General features: G+C 43.6%; 1 pseudogene; it reads left to right on the plus strand.

Moving 5' to 3' along the window:
* The window catches only part of LOC108801017, a 66,152-nt pseudogene that overhangs the window by 38,853 nt on the left and 14,022 nt on the right, over positions 1-13,277 (plus strand).

A 13,277-nucleotide genomic window follows, 5' to 3' on the forward strand; every position in this document is an offset into this window, starting at 1 on the left:
TATATATATATATATATAGAATACCTTCACCAGACACTGAGAAAAAAAGTTCTTAGAAACCAGACTTAGGGCCTATGCTGACAGGCTTTTGAGTCAGATGGGTTTTATATTCCCATTAGACATGTCAATTTTATTTTGTTCCAAATTAATATTCATATAGTTCATTAGATTCGGTCATTCCAATGCATCTGAATTTCCGTATTTGAACATGTCCAAATGCAAGTGAATCTGATTGTCCGTTTAACAAAATTTAGATCTGCCTGAATTTAATTCAAAACGAGGTCAAATCTGACATGTGACTGTGACATGTTCTATGGCTAATCAGATTTTTATTTGGCTGTTGGGGGTAGCATTACAGCAAGGTCAAGTGACTTAATTCCAAAAGGAAAATTCGTATTGTTCCGAAGAGAAACTTCTGATGGTTCCAAAATCTGAATAACAAACCAATTTGAATTTTGGATCCGGAAATTGAAGTGGATCAGAAGGAGGTCAACTGGAGGTCAAATGCACCTGTCAATTAATTTTAGATCATCTCAGAAGCCTCTCAAACTGATGCTATTAACACAGCCCAAAATCCATTGAAACAGGCCCTTATTGTCCCCTTATTGTGCCATCTGTTGTCCCTTGCCCACCTTCACTTTGTGTAGATGTAGAGGATAGTCCAGTACCATTGCTTCCCTTCTGGGACTTCATAGGAAAACAAATATATAATGGCATGACCACTATGGGTCAGCTAATAGTTTGTGATGAGTTCTAGAAAAGCAAATTATGCATTAGACCATCTGAGATAATTTGTTTGGAAAGTGAAAATATTGGGAACATTGCCTGTATGTTGCTCCTGATCAGCTTGCCACTGCTGCTAGCATTGGTTTCCCTACCATTTTGGATTATACATTGTGGGTAACATCTGGTTGCTCAGTGATTATAGTTTGTCACAAAAAACAAAAATGTTCTTTAGTTTATGGAAAAATTTCCAGTTTTAGAAAATGGGAAAAATGGCTGCAACCAGCTAAGCAGTTCCCACACCGAGCTAATGTAGTAGGTCTAATTAGAAGTTACTTCCTTTTGCCATTCCATCTTTCCTTCCTTCTTTTCTTCTTACCTTCCTTTCTTCTTCCCTTCCTTTCTCTTTGTCATGCACACAAACAGAAGTTGCATCAAAATACTAACAGGGCTATTCACAAAATCGTGAAGGGTTTGGAGAAGGCAGGAGAAGTGAACAATCTAGGCCAAAATACCTGATTTGAACAATTCTCCAATTAAGCTCACTTTCCAGCTATGTTGTCTTAGATTGTTCACTTCTCCTGTCTTCTCCAAACTCTTCACCCTTTTGTGAATAGCCTTGTTTGAGATATAAAAACTACTTAAAATCAGTGTCTAAACACATTTTGGTTTATGCAATGCCTAACAACCTATAAAAAAGAGGAGGGCAGCCAAAATATGTCAGTAAAAGAATTAGGAATATAAATGCACAGTAAAAATACTGCTGTATTATTGCATTGGTGGGGTTTTCAAACAAAAGGGACAAACTAACAAAAGCAAAAGTGTCAGGAAAGTGCTGTGGAGGGAGAATACTAAAGAATCCTCCTCAAGAGTGTTGTCCCAATGCAGATTTATTCACTTAGCCCTGCTGGCTTGTATTATAATGACTGTTTGCGTTCCTTTCACGCATCTCTACTGTATATGCTAAAAAAATCCAATGTGTTAAACAATAATGTTACTTACAAAAGGTTAAAGCCAATGACAAAGCCCAAAATGTTGTATTTGTTGACATTCCTTACTTAGCTAAACTTGCTAACATCCAGTAAGTTCTATTTATCTTTTTCAGATGTGCATGGCAAGACTACATTGAAGCTTCCATTAAGTGCAGGAAAATCTTCCATTGAAGCACTTGTGTACACAATATTACCAGGTGGAGACCTTTTATCTGACTCTGCAAACTTTACAGTTCATAAATGCTTCAAAAATAAAGTGAGTGATCATGATCTATACTGTGTATTTATAACAGACCTTAAAAAGTCACCCAAGGTTCATAGAACAGACACCTCCATGTACCTGCTTACATACTTGGATTACTTATAGAGTACGTAAAGCAGCATTCTGGATGACATTTTTATTAAGTGCTTGTTTTTGTCTAGGTTCAAAATAAAAATGTTATACTCACCCTATCCTCCAAGCCGGCTTGCTCTTAGAATGGTCCCTTCCTCCTCACTCCTCCTCTAAGGTCCTTGAGTTAACAGGTTCTATACACAGTGTATAGGATGCGAGGACACAGAGGGACATACTATTCCTTGAGGATCTCCACCATCCAGTGGAGGAGGAGACAGACAGGAGGGAGTGCTGTCACAGCCAACATCTCAGAGGATCGGGTGAGTATATCTTTGCTATTTTTTATAAAAACGAGCAGTTATTATTTTAGTAAGCCCACTGCAAGGGTTAATAAAAATGTTACCTGCTGTTCTGCTTTAGGGTTCTGCTTTAACCAGGGGTGCACTATTATGCAAATTTTGATAACATCATCTATGGTTGACCTCATGGTAGGCTGCATTCCTATTGGTCAGTGTGGCCAGGCACCATATTTGTTGGTCAATAGGAAGGCCAGGAATTCAACCATGCTGCTGTGTTTGGGAATCCTGGTGTGCTTTAAATATATGCTACGCATGTAAGCAGTTTGTTGAAAGTACCTGCTCCATGAACTTGGGGCAACGTGAGAACTTAAGACAAGCCCATATGATCACTTTAATGTCTTAGGATGGACATGCCTACAACCTGGTAAAGCAGTGTTTTGCAAATTTTAGTCACCTAGAACCATCATGTTTTTTGCCATACCTTTAATTTTGATGTACATTAGACATGTGCACAACTATAAAATCTGTTTCCAGACGAAACAAATGAATACGAAAGACGTTTTCATTCGTTTTGTCAAAGGAAACACATTTTTATGCTGTTTCGGATTTGGAGGCAATGAGCCTCTGAATCCAAAACCACACACTAAAACCGCATGTTCGAGCGCCACCAACTTGGTGTATACCAAGATCTACACCAAAATGGCGGCGTGCATGTGCAGAATGCGCCGGCGGATGATTTGGCTTCCGCTCTATCAGCGTGTGGCGTCACAGTCATGTGACATCACCCACTCCGCCTCCAAGATGGCGGCGGGCATGCGCAGAACACGCACGGCCAACATGGCTGCCCGCGTGTTCTGAAAACAAATTTATGCATGCCCGACTATCGTCTTAATATATACAGGCATATATTACATTCAATATTTCGGATTTTCGTTGATTTGTGGGTTTGTCCAAATCCAAATGCACATGTCTAAAACTTGGAGAAGAATATTTGCGTGATCAGCTGTACCCGCTTCTCCTTCTTGCAATCTTTGAATAGTCCATTCTTTCCTGTGCACATACATTCTATTAGGGGAAAGAGAGCTGTCACTGAATGTCAACAAGGGGGGCAGAGCAAGTTCTGTGATGTCATGACTCGCTCCACCCCTTTGTTTAGTGAAACACGTAGAGCAAGAGTTATGCACCTCCCCATAGAAATATGTATAATTACCACTATTACATACTAATGCTATTGCATAGAAAACTACTAGCTTAACTATTTATTGCACATCAATCGTAGATGTCTAATAAATGATTTGATGAAGTGTAAGTTGTTATTAAGTATATAAAAAATATACAGAGTCATGTTGCTTTTATACAACACTATGGGCTCTATTTATTAAAAAAAAAAAAAAAAAAAGCATAGCTATTTGTTCAGAGAAACTGCATGTACATGTGTTCTGTGCCAATTAAAAAGCATTTGCTCATTAGTTTTAGGGGTTTTTCAATGTATAAAATGGCTTTTGTGTGAATGTGGCAAAATCCAATGTTCCTACTGAATTTTCTTTCCTCTATTTGAATCTTTTTGGACTATTGTTTTAGGCTTTTTTGTCTTCTGGTTAAACATTGGTAGGTTATTGTTTTAGGCTATATACTCTTAAGCTGGCCATACACCTATAGATTATCTGCAGATTTTCTATGGTCAGATGGAAAAAGTGCAACAGATTCCTCCATCTACGCTAAACTGTGTGGATGGAGGAATCTCCCGCTGGGCCAAGCTTCAGTATCTTGCTTGTCGGCCCCGCTGGCTGTCACAATACTTGAACAATCTGATTGGATGCAGGCATTGTTCAGGTGTTTTGAGAGCCAGCGGGGCTTACTAGCAAGATACTGAAGCTTGGCCAAGTGTGAGATTCCTCAATCCACACAGTTTAGCATAGATGGAGGAATCTGTTGCACATTTTCCACTTGAGCATAGAAAATCTGCAGATAATCTATAGGTGTATGGCCAAGCTGAGGCTAGGTTCACACCTGCACTACACCGCACGTCCCGGGTGTCGTGCAGTCCTGCACAATGCAGGCAGCGATTGCCGCACAGCCCCATTGATTTAAATGGGGTGACATCCGCGCGGAAATTACAGAAAAATTGTACAAGTATCCTTTTTTTGCGATATACGACACGCAGCTGTTTTAGGAAGGACTGTTTTTGTGTTCGGAAGCACGGGCGGAATTGCGGAGGGAAACTGCGCAATCTGCCCGACGTGACTGGGGTGCCATTAGAAAATAATGGCACCCACAGCGTGATCGGTTCACACTTTGGCAATTCCTGACCGCGTGGCAATCCACGCGGTGAGGTGTCGCCTAGGTGTGAACCTAGCCTTGGGGACAAATGCTCTTGGAGTATTAGGTAGTGTTCACCCCGCAAAAGAGAACTTAAATATCAGATAATTATGTTCCACATTAAAAACATTTGCAACTTTTGTGGTACTGCTAATACATATTGTTTACTAAATAGACCCCTAATACTCTTTGCACTTTTTTTATTGAATAAGCCTGTTGAATTACAATCCTGCCTACAACAAGATAGACAATTAAGAGAAATACATTTGTGTGAATATTCACTTTAATTATCCAGCCATGTGAAAAGCAGATTCCGGTTTACTTATTGTATCTCTATATTTGGATTTCTTGTGTGAAGATTCTCAACTCCAGTGGTAAATTAGTCCAAAGATCTCTTAAAAAATAGGGATGCCTCCTCTCAAACAGTTTTCACCAGAGGAGGTGTTCCCATTGGAAGATTTCCCCTCACCTCTTGTTTCTGTGACAAATAAAAGAAAATTGGATTTCCCATACCCTTCTTTATTGGAGACTGGTCACCAGTACCACTGTAGTTGTGTTAGTGAATTTCTCCAGCAGGGCTACAAATAGCAAGAGGCCCCAACCCACATTCTTTTCAAAACAAATAAACAAACAAACAAAAATGTTGGCTTCACATACTCTTTTTACCAATATCTCATTTTGCTGTTCCATGTCATTGCTGTAATATATCTCCTTTGCAGGTATCTGTTGGCTTCTTACCAAATGAGGTTCTTCCGGGATCGGAAGTGTCTCTCCAGGTTCAGGCTGCTTCTGGTTCTCTCTGTGGTCTCAGGGTGGTGGATCAGAGTGTAGTCTTGATGAAACCAGACAAAGAGCTGACTGTCGACAAAGTAAGTGCTATTCTAATTCAGCAGAAGGTTATTGATGTACTGTGAAAATCTTCACAGGTACACTGGCTATGTCTTTGGGCATATGGTATAAACCCTTAAAATGGTTAACAAATTTTGTCTTGGTTATCCTACAAATACAACGTTTGTGTTTCTTCCTGGAGATCCGACTCTCAATTTTACCTATATGTTTATGTGCAAGTTGCTAGTCAATCAGATCCATAACCCAATAAGCAGATATACTAAAGAGATAGACTTGCTGAGAGGCAGCTAGTCAAAGTGGTTAATAGAGGATCCGGACAGGCAATTCAGTTGCAAAAAATATTAATTTATTAAATAGAAAATTATTACAGTAGTGGAACATAGCCATTATTTCACTCACTGAGATTAAAAATATTGAAGCATGACATTCAATTTTTCATCTTCTAATAGAACATTTGATCGAATAAAATGCTCTCGTACATTCCACATATTTTTGGGACCATCACATATTATGGAGCAGAGGATAAGTCCACTTGTGGTTTATTAACCGTATCAAATTACCGCCACTGATAGTCTCTGCATGTGTGATATCTCCTGTAGTTGTGAGACCTTGTTATTCGTTAATTAATTGGGGTGGACCGAGTTTCCTTTTGTAACTATTTGTTTTGTAATTCTGCAGTTTTAAATTTACTTTTGCATTGCTTTAGATTTGGTAGTTTGATATTTCACAGTGGAAGAGATTAGTTACAAGGAATCTCTTTTCTTTTTCCACACCCTTCGAATAATTAGTGTCGGTTAGTCCGTGTGTACTATTAACCCCTTCTCCGTGGGTTTTCAGTAAGTTTGATTTGGTATCCACCGTGGTATAGGGGTCATAAGGGGTTTCTTTTCTTTTCAACAGTCTCTGAGCAACCAATATCGGTTAAGACGTATGTGCTATTAACCCTCTCTTGGCGGAGTTTAGTAGGGTTATAGTCCGCTATAGTTAAAGGATACAGGCTCTTCCTTATTGTATAGACTTTTTGGGTAATTTAGTCATCATTTCCACTCTTTGGTGACAATCTTATACTTATTGTCACTGGACTTTAAATTTGAGTGAAGATTAGTTGAATGTCAGGAAATCTTTAACGGATATGTAAAGTAATGTTTTCACTCACGTTTACTAGAAGTCCGCGGAATTAGATCGATGTGGAAGTTTCTTCGGTGTTATCCATAATACCGAGGGTGGAATTCCGTCCTGTTTGTGTCCTTTTGTGTCCCTACTGGGTACTTTTTCGAGGGGGGAGATTGTTGAGACTAGGCAATCACTGGATGTTTTCAGGGTGCCTTATCCAATGCGAATAATATCGTGCAAGGTCCATGGGAGATATTACCCTATTTCCAGGTTTGTATCACTATGTGCTCAGTTTGTATGTCCGAGATGCACCTTTGTGCGCATTTTTCGACTTTTGTGAAGAAATAGGTTTAGAAGATAGTTCCTTTGACTTGTTATCCTCCATACATATTGTTTCTCTTGCCCCTCTGCTACTCTCCGCGGCCAAATTCCAGCAGTCAAAATGACAGCTAGGATTTGCCTTGTATCTCAGCAGCGATTGCAGCTACTGCTATGCATAAGAAAGTTTTAGTAACGCTTATTGTTACATTGTATTTACTATTACTGTTTTATATTTAACTTAAAGTGGTGACCATTGATCTGAATATGTTGTCAGTTAAAGCAACCTTACAAACAGGGGCGTAACTAGAAATCTCAGGGCCCCATAGCAAAATTTTGTATGCCCCCCAAAAAAGTACCTCCCTCCAGAACATGTTCCTGTGCCTGCACCGTTTCTTTCTCCTTATCCTGCTGGCTATGACGTCACTTAGCCACTCACTGCTGCAGAGCCCACCATAGACCCTGCACAGCCCACTGGAGACTCTGCAGAGCCCACCTGAAACCCCACACAGCCCACCTGAGTGACCCTGAGAGCCTACCATAGACCCCACACATCCCACCATAGACCCTGCAGAGCCCACCTCAGTGACCCTGCAAAGCCCATCATAGACCATGCACAGCCCATCTAAGACCATGCACATCCCACCTGAGACCCCACACATACCAGGGACCCTGCACAGCCCACCTGAGAGTGACCCTGCACAGCCCACCTTACACAGTACACCATAGACCCTGCACAGCCCACTTGAGACCCCGAACATACCAGAGACCCTGCATAGCCCAGCTGAGACCCCACACAGCCCACCTGAGAGTGACCCTGCAGAGCCCACATAGATCCTGTAGAGCCCACTTGAGACTCACTATGCTGGGCTCTGCAGGGTCTCAGGTGGGCTGGTCAGGGTCCCTGTCCCTGCACATGCAGCCCCTCTTACCTGTCAGCTCCAAGCCGTCCGCTGCAGGTTCCCGACCTCCTCCACCGCCTCCGCCAGACCGGTGCTGCTGGGCCTTGGCCTCCTCCACCGCCGCTTCCTGACCATTGAGCCTGTGGCATTTTCTACTTCTGCTAGCCACATTCTGGTCCCCTTAAATGCTTAAGGACTGGTTTCTTTTTAAGAATGTTTGGGGACCCCTGCTGTACATACATAGTGGTGCAAAACAGTTAATGAATGCTATTTACAAATCTGATTGTCCAGTAATATCAATTAACCAAAAAAAGTATATAAAGACGGAGTTGCCCTTTAAAAAAGCAGAAAAGGCTGATCATGTACAGCTGTAATAACACAAGCTGGTAAATTTACCCGAACAGCAATGTACAATGATCCATCATTCATGATGCGTTTCTAGATTTTTCATAAAATGCTTTTTCCTTTAAGGTTTTTGGTCTATTTCCATCCTGGCAAAGATCACAATATGATATCCGGGACGATGACAATAGATGCCAGCTTCTTGTAGGTCAGGTAGTCCTGGGATTTAGTTGGGATAAAGATAAATATGAAGGGGATGAGGACATGCACAGCTTACTTCAGGTATGTATAAACTTTAACTGAAACAATTAATTATAAAAGATTGAAGAATACATAAGGTTTTACTATACACTTACCTTTTCAGTCCCTCTTCTCCCACAACCTCAAGCAACCTACCAGCCCCCTCCCCACATGTACATTGACCTGCATCCAAGGGCTGCCAACTGCTCCAATGTTTACATCCCTCAGCTGATAACCACTTGCTGTACCTGTGCAGTCAATCCTTGTAGCCTTCTATGGGGTTAGATATGCATGGCCAGAAGAAAGAAGAATTTTGCCGTGGGATGTGAAGCTTGGGCCAGGTCCTTGTCTTGGGATGTCGGAAATACACATCCAGGGAAGGGGAGGTACTGGAATTCAGAGGGGAGAAGCAGAAAAGATAAGTATACTTATCCATAAAGGAGATCTCCATCGTATGCCATATTGTTTGCCAACAGAAGTAAAAAGGTAAAAAGAGTGTGACTCACCTCATTTATGTGGAATAAAGTGCTTGAAGCAATCCTGGGCTTTCTGTGAATGTCAGAACAGGTATCTCATGCACCCCCCACTCCAGTAGCATATACTTAGCTACCATATTCTTATATAATGAATTACACCTCTTAAACCCCCTTTTTGCTGTTTGCAGCCCTGAGTGTATATACCTTTATCTCACCATAAACCTTACCATAGCTATATAAATCATTCATAGACAAGCAATACAGATGTGTTGCTGTAGTGTGAAATGTGATATTATGACAGAGGTGTCTGTGCTGTTGAACATGTATATCTGCACTGCATTATGTAATGTGAAGGGCACAGAAGCAGTGAGGGGAGCCCATCCTACCAAGATGCAGCTAAATAGTTTCATTAATGCCATGAAAGCAAATTGCAGTACTCAATTGCAGTACCCTGGAGAGTGGAACAGCTGCATAAGACCAAGGAGTGGCACGGGTCCCAAAGAGTGATGTAGATATTGGAGAAGCTGTGTTCAGGTTCAAGAGGTCTTAAGGCAGGATGCAAGTGAAGAACGCTGAATACTGGTAGCAGGGTGGAGCAGGGGCGGATCCAGAGTCTATTCTCGGGAGGGGCACTGCCAGAAAATTAAAGGAGAACTATGGGGTCAGGGCTTTTCTCCTTAGGGTAACGGGAGGACACAAACTAGCGTCCTCCCGTCACCCTAAGCTCAGTATACCACGAGCTACAGCTTGCGGTATACTGAGACGCCGCTGCCGGAGCGGATCCCGACATCCATGTCGAGATCCGCCCAGCTGCGTGAGTGACAGCTGGCTCTGCCTATCTAGAGGCACAGAGCCAGCTGTACCCGCCCCCTCCCCCGTCCATTCCACCAGTCAGCGCTGGTGGATCGGAGCAGGAAATCCAGCCCCTCCCCTGTCACGGCAGAGAGCCGTAACAGGATCGAGAAGTGAGCGAACACCGGTATGTGTTCGCTCACTTCCCGATCTACTGAGCCGACCTGTGACAGTCTCATTGTCACAGGTCGGCTAGAACTATGAGGTGAGTGAAAAGCACTCACCTCATAGTTCTCCTTTAAGTAGATCCATGGATCCACCGACAAGCCCAGCCTCCTGTCTCCCACGCTGTCAGAAACTGCATACAGCGTGTGCTGGTTACTACTTAAACCGGTGCGCTGTGTGTAGCTTCTTAGAAGAAACGCTATTAGCATAGCAAGGAATCCAGCTGTGCATTTAGCATCACTCACGCTACGCTAATAGCGTATCTTCTCAGAAGCTGTACACAGCGCGGCGGTTTAAGTAGTAACCAGCACGCTCTGTAGGCAGCTTCTGACAGCGTGGGAGACAGGAGGCTGGGCTTTTTGGTGGATCCAGGCATCAGGTGAGTATTAAAAAACAAAAATGTTTTATTTTATGTTCCTGGGGACATGTAGGGCTCATTCACACTGGAATCGGCCGGCACGTACAGCTCCGTGCTGTGTGCACAGCCGTATCGGGCAGCCCGGGAAGGACAGGTGCTGTGTATGATTAGTATGCAGCCCCTGTCCTCTATGGGTGTATGCAGCCGTACACCCCCCTACGCTCACCCGCCCAGCACGTCCGTACGGGTGCATGTTTCCTTGCTCGGACGCAGACAGGATCCATCCTGTCAGCATGCGGGTACGCGCTCACCCGCACCGATGTACAGGACGGGTGAGCGCAGGGCGGCGTACGGCCGCGTAGTCCCATAGAAAAGAATGGGGGCTGTGTACTAATCACATGCAGCACCTGTCCTTCCCAGGAGCTGCTGGATACGGCCGTGCACACAGCACGGAGCTGTACGTTGCGGCTGATTCCAGTGTGAATGAGCCCTTAAAAATGTTCCTGGATTTTAAAAAACTGGTCACCTTACCCTGGTGGTCAGTGGGGGCTCTGGTTGGTAGTGAGGGCTCTCCTGTGGCCGCACCAGCCAGTTTGCCCGCAGTAGATCCTGTTGCTGAACCCCCTGCGCTAAATGAAGCACCCGGCCGAAGGTACAGTGGCTCCCTCCACCGCTTCTCTGCCACCTGCACCACTACAGATGCGGCTCTCTAATCATGCAGCCGCTCGCTTCTCAAGGGTATACCGTAATCAATGACAGGCAGCCGCGTATTCGGATCCCCGCACAGCACACACGCCAGAACATACAGCTGTCCCTCCGTGTGTGTCACAGACTTTACTGCAGTTCATTGTACAAAGTTTTTACAATGAGGTGGAGACATGCCGGGCCCGCAACAGTCTAGCAGCATGGTACTGAATAAGCAGACAGGACATGGTCAGGAACAGGCCAGGTCGTAACTTGTTTACAGCGTGGTGCCAGAAGAATAGTCCAAAGAGGCCAAGGTCAATGGCTGCAGGGCAGAAGCAGACGGTCAAGACAAGCCAGGGCATTAACAGGTGGTCAGGTCAGGAAAAAGGATCAAGAATGTATTAACTGTATAGCTGAAGATCAGTCAGCATGGAGGCTAGAGTGTCTGAGCCATAAATAGCCCATTTGGTGCCACCGTTCGAAATGAGCACATGCACACGTCTGAGGTCCATGGCAGCGCACAATTCTATGTGCAGAACTATGCGCACAAACATGCGCATGCACTCGCCCAGAACATCGCCAGCACAGGCTGGTTCGGGCTTCCTTACATTCATGTAGTTAAAAAGGTAGAAGTGGACAGAAGATCCCTTACAAAATGAAAATAGCATCCATTGTGGACATAGAGAGAGAATGACGTAAGAAAAGAGGTCTGGTACTCTAGCCAATACAATAATGTGTGATACATTAATCCAGAGGTGATCTCTTTGTGGCTTAAGGGGAGTACACAGTGGATGTTGATTGTGTTCTCCAAGTTGCAAAGAGTTCCTTGTTTATACAGTATTCATCCCTGAGGATAACAACACTCCCTTGAGAAAGCCAGGGATACCGGTTGAAGAGATCATTTGTGTGCCACTGTAATCTTAGCACCACACCACGCAGTGGAAATAAGGAAGCTTTTGCCAGTCTAGTTATCGTCCATACATTTGTGTCCATTATCAGTAATGATACAGTCATCTCATATAAGGTTATTTATACATGGTCACAGTGTTTTAAGTGAGTTTAGGACCAGTAAAACAAATACATGTTTTTGTAACAGAGGTGATCAGGTTATAAAATAAGGAGATTATCCATATTTTATAACCTGCATTGGAGATGCCTACTGTGCAAATAGATATGCACACTTGTGTGAGGGTACTACTTGGTGGAGGTTACAACGGTATTGGTGAAGGCTAGAGATAACACTTAATCTGATTATAATCTGCCTTCCCTAGTTCCTTCCTTTAATCCCATTAACAATGCAATGTTTACATGAAACCTTTCAGTTTTTATTACACACCTTATTTTAGACCCAGAATTGTCATTACTGAGTATCTCTGCTTCTCTATGCAAAGCAGGCAGACCATGGCTGGCTCAGCACCCTGCACATAGCTTCCTGAAACCACCACAGCACCCTGCCTCAGTATTCCTTTAAGAGCCCTCAGCCCTGATGCAAAGAGCAGGCTTGCTCTCTGGAGGACTAATGCAAATATAAAAATGCTTTGATATGTAAATATCAGTCTGGAGGAGTGGATATTCTGTGGCAGGCTGCATTTGCATGTTGACCACTTGAGGCAACACCTACATGTGACACTGAGCCTCCATGATTGAGAAAACTGAAATCCAGTAAATCAAAGTGGTGGGCCAAGAACAGTAAGGTTGGACAGAAAAAAGCTAGATGATGCTGAATGTCCTCCAGCCAGGAAATTAGGTGGGCTCTATCTGACTTGCTGCAGTTTTTAATGCACATTGTGAGAAGCTCACAGTGTACAGTGAAATTAGACTGAGCAATTACAGTACAGGAGAGGAGCCTGCATTATTTTGCAGGACTGATGGGACAGCTGGAGTTCAGCTTGAGAGAAGAAATGCCAGATTTCAATACTTTTGAGAAGAAGTGCTGGGAGAGTAAAATATACACTCACCCAATTTTTAGAGTCAGCTGAGAACACTAAAGCTGTCCCACACCAGCTCTGTAACCATGGATTGCTCAGCTCTGGGTCACTTCTCCCTGCACAGAGCAGTCACTGCTCCCTGCAGGGATTCTCCCTTCTGTTCCTCCAGTGCTCATTGGAGGGACAGGCAGGGGAGGGACGGGCAGGGGAGGGACGGGCACAACTGGCTTTGGCTCTAGGGAGGCAGAGCCAGCTATCAGTCTCCTGAGGTGGATCCCAACCACTATTGTCAGGATCCTTCTCTGCTGCGGCATGACTCTGTGCTGTCAGCAGATAGCAAGCATTAGCTCACTATTAGTAAATGTACTCCTGTGACCCAA

The sequence above is a fragment of the Nanorana parkeri genome, unplaced genomic scaffold, assembly GCF_000935625.1.
Source record: "Nanorana parkeri isolate BGI_ZX_2015 unplaced genomic scaffold, ASM93562v1 scaffold2195, whole genome shotgun sequence".
Taxonomy (NCBI): Eukaryota; Metazoa; Chordata; class Amphibia; order Anura; family Dicroglossidae; genus Nanorana; species Nanorana parkeri.